Source organism: Rhinopithecus bieti, unplaced genomic scaffold (assembly GCF_001698545.2).
Source record: "Rhinopithecus bieti isolate Rb0 unplaced genomic scaffold, ASM169854v2 scaffold_52099, whole genome shotgun sequence".
Classification (NCBI taxonomy): Eukaryota; Metazoa; Chordata; class Mammalia; order Primates; family Cercopithecidae; genus Rhinopithecus; species Rhinopithecus bieti.
Window position 1 is genome coordinate 633,741 of NW_016820939.1, and position 4,378 is coordinate 638,118.

Genomic DNA, 4,378 nt, shown 5'->3' on the forward strand with positions numbered 1-4,378 from the left:
TATATATATATATATATATATATATATATATATATATATGTAAAAAACACGCATACGTGTGTGTGTTCAGGCTCAATGTACAGTCCTTACAATGGGTCTAAAAAATTTGAAAGGCAATTTCTTAGGTGATTTTATTTTAGAGATGAAAAAACAGAGACAGAGAAGTTATTTGAGGTTATATCAAGATAGGGAACAGGCCACCTTAGAACTGAAGTTCCTCGTGGTTCCATGGCATGATCTCTTTTTATAGATGTAGAAATAGGTCCAGAGCCACACTGGAAGAGGTCATGCCTGTGATTTATTTATACAGGAACTCCATTTCCAGCATATGTATAAAATTCCTGACAATTGTATTTAGTTATTTCCTGTGTGACTCGCTGTGAACAAATATGGTGGACATTACAGTGTATGACTTCTGAGATAAGGTCACAAAAGGTATTGTAGCTTCCTTCTTGCAGTCTCTCCTGGGTCACTCACCCTAGGAGAGACTGGCTGCCATTTGAAAGGACACTCAAGCTGCCTTGTGGAGAAATTCATATGGAATTGTAGCTTTTGCCACCAACCATGTGACTGAACCAACTTGGAAGCAGATTCTTCAAGGCCCAGTCGAGCCTTCAGATAACTTTAGCCCAACTGAGGTCTTGACTGAAACTTCATGAGATGCTGAGCCAGAACCACCCAGCTAAGTCACCCCAGCATTCCTGGCTTTCAGAAAATATAGGATAATAAAGGTTCATCATAGTTGGGCACAGTGGCTCATGCCTGTAATCTCAACACTATGGGAGGCTGAGACAGCAGGATCACTTGAGCCTAGGAGTTCAAGACCAGCCTGGGCACCATAGTGAGACCCCATCTTTACAAAAAGTAGAAAAAAAACTTAGCTGGATGTGGTAGCACACACCTGTAGCCCCAACTACTCCAGAGGCTGAGGCAGGAGGATGCCTTGAGCCAACGAGGTCGAGGCTGCAGTGAGCCATGATCACCACTGCACTCCAGCCTGAGTGGCAGAATAAGACCCTGTCTCAATTTAAAAAAAAAAAACCATGATTATTTCCTAATTTTAAGCTACCAACTTTTGAGATAATGGTTACACAACAATAGATAGCATTAGATAGCAATAGATACCACTAAATATCTTATTGTAGAAGGAATGTTTTATATAGAGGAAAATGGTCATACTTTTATAATTAAGATTAATGCTCAAATTAAAATGAACAGTAAAACACTTTACACTTTACAGACATTTGCCATCCGTGACCACTTAAGATCCTTAATATTGTCAACACAAAAAAATACATGGTATCTGCCACTTCCCCTTGTGTATTTTAAAATAATATAATTTTCTAGAAGATGCATATCCAAAAGAGATCTGGTTTCCTCACAATGACTATTTCGGTATATCCTTTTGAAATATCAAATTCTTTCTACAATTTCTTCCTCTCTCTCTCCCTCTTTCCCTCTATTTCTATCTCTGTCTCTGTTGATGTCTCTATAGGTATCTCTATTGCTATCTCTATTCATCTTTTCCCCCTGCTTTGCTGGTGTCCTACACACATCTTCCTATTAGGTAAGCCTTCACCCGTCTCTTCTACACCAGAAAATTAGCAAGTATCGTTTTAATTGGTTAAGAGAGCATTGCTGCCACCTAGTGTTAAAACTAAAGCACAAGAAGGAATGCAAAAGACAATCAACACCTAACACAGAAACAATAATAGTGTTGTAACATTTACTATGTTTTGAGTACTGTTCAATGTACTTCATATACATTGTCTCACTTAATTATCACACAATAAATGCTACTATTAATTTAGTAGTGGGATTTTAGGGATACTAGAGAAGAAAAAATGGAGGCACCTCAATCACGAATAACTTTTCTGAGGTCACAGGATTTGAACCCAAGACTGCCTTATTCAGTCTTTTTTGTGTGCTGTCCTCATCACACCGCACTACATATTCTCCCAGGACTATAATTAGGGCAAGGTTTTAGATTATACATTTGAAAACATTTTTGCAACTACCCTTTTCAAATATTGTGATAATGCTCATGGCATACATGTATATATGTGTGTGTATCGTCATTCTAGTTTCTAAAAGTGACATTTTATTTCTTTTAACTTAATGTGTAAATCACAAATGCAGCTTACAGTTTTCTAATGGCTATTATAAAACCTCTCTAGCAATGACACCAATTCTAGGATAACGACAAAACAACACATCTTCCAAAACTTTAAAATCACCCAATAACAGTCCTAAATATTCTCTGCCCTTCTGTACTAGTTTCTATTTGTCTCACCTGTCTGTCCACTCCTGTGCTTATTTCTCTCATTATTCTCTCCCTTAAATGTATTTCTGCCCATAGTCCATTTGTTCTGCCTCAGTACTCTCAGCGGCTCTGCTCTCACTAATGTAACTATCATTTCTCGTTGGATGGGTCCCAGATCTGATTCTCTGCTTCTCTTCTAGATGCATATCAGTTTGTGGCAACCTCCTACTGGACTATCTTGTTCAGACGAAAATTTCAACATAACCAAAATGTAATTCACCTCCTACTCGTTAACCATCTCCTCTATCTTTTCTATTTCTGGGAATGGCCCATGAGTCTCCTATGAGCCAGGCATAGAGGACTGGAGTCATTTTGAAAGTATATTGCTGGCCACCTACTCCGTGCTAGCCATCATTCTTCACCACTTTACACTGCATCTGATCCTCACAGATTAAGGGGGAAGAAACTAATACTTTCCCTAGTACAGTTAAGGGGGAAAAAAGGTTTAAAGGGCTATAAAATGGCCAGGCACAGCAGTTCATTCCTGTAATCCCAGCACTTTGGGGGGCCGAGGTGGGTGGATCACTTGAGTTCAAGAGTTCAAGACCAGCCTGAGCAGCATGGCGAAACCCTGTCTGTACAAAATACACAAAAATTAGCTGGGTGTGTTGGCACGTACCTGTAGTTCCAGCTACTCAGAAGGTTGAGGTGGGAGGATTGCTTGAGCGTGGGAGGTGGAGGTTGCAGTGAGCTGAGATCGCACCACTGCACTCCAGCCTGGGTGAATGAGTGAGACTCTGTCTCAAAAAAAAAAAAAAGAAAAAAGAAAGAAAAGAAAAAATACATACATAAAGGGCTATAAAAGTGACTTGTTTATGATTACACAACTAGTAAGTTGCAGAGCCAGATTTGAACCCAGGTCAGTTTTACTCCTGAGCTACCTCCTTTAAGTTCTCTGGATTCTCTGACCCGACCACAGTTCCTGTATCCATAAAACTCCCATTGTATCCTTACAAAAACATTCATCCACTTGCCCATTTTTGTTGCTCTAGAGTGGGTTTCTATATCTTAGACACATTATTGTGTGACCAAAGCAGACAATAATGGCTGCAGCTAGTGGTAGACTTCTCTACTGTTCTTAGAGGTAGAAGTCACAATCTCCCTGTTCCTTGGGAGACAAAGCAGATCAGCATCCATTATCCTGTTCCAAGATATAGCATGGGATTTACAGCCTAGGATCCTCTGCAGAGTTGGAGTAGCGGGAATCCCTGGCTGGTTCTCAGGCTGGCACCACCAAACCTGCATCTGCCACGGAGCAGCTTACACCAGGAGAACTCAGCCTCTGACAATCACACTTGAATTTCTCCCTTGGGCAAACATTAGTTTGCATTAGTTCTAAGAATAGGGAAAAAAAAAAAAGTATTTCCTTACACATCTTAATACATGAGACCTTTAGGGTGTTACAATGTAACCCTATAAAGTACTAAGTAAAGCAAAGGATGTACCTGCTTCAGTTCAATTGAAGTTTCAATTTCATGCTGACTTATAATGTTGCTTTAAAAGTATATCATTGAGGGCAGGCAAAGTGGCTCACACTTGTAATCCCAGCACATTAGGAAGCCAAGGTGGGCAGATCACTTGAGGCCAGGAGTTCAAGACCAGCCTGGCCAACATGGTGAAACCCTGTCTCTACTAAAAATGCAAAAATTAGCCAGGTGTGGTGGCACGTGCCTGTAGTCCCAGCTACTTGGGAGGCTGAGACACAAGAATCGCTTGAGCCCGGGAGGCAGAGGTTGCAGTGAGCTGAGATCACGCCACTGCCCTTCACTCTGGGTGACAGAGTAAAACTCTGTCTCTAAATAAATAAATAAAAATATGTCATTGGGTAGAGTGCTGGGGCTCACACCTGTAATCCCAGCACTTCGGGAGGCCAACATGGGCAGATGGCTTGAGCCCAGGAGTTTGAGACCAGGCTGGGTAACATGGTAAAACCCTTCTCTGTTTTTTTTAAATAAATAATTAAAAGAATAAAAAGAGCATATCATTAGTTTGAAACTAGGAGAAATTAGAAAACTGAGATAAGATCTCTAATTATAAATATTATTTTTAAGTGAG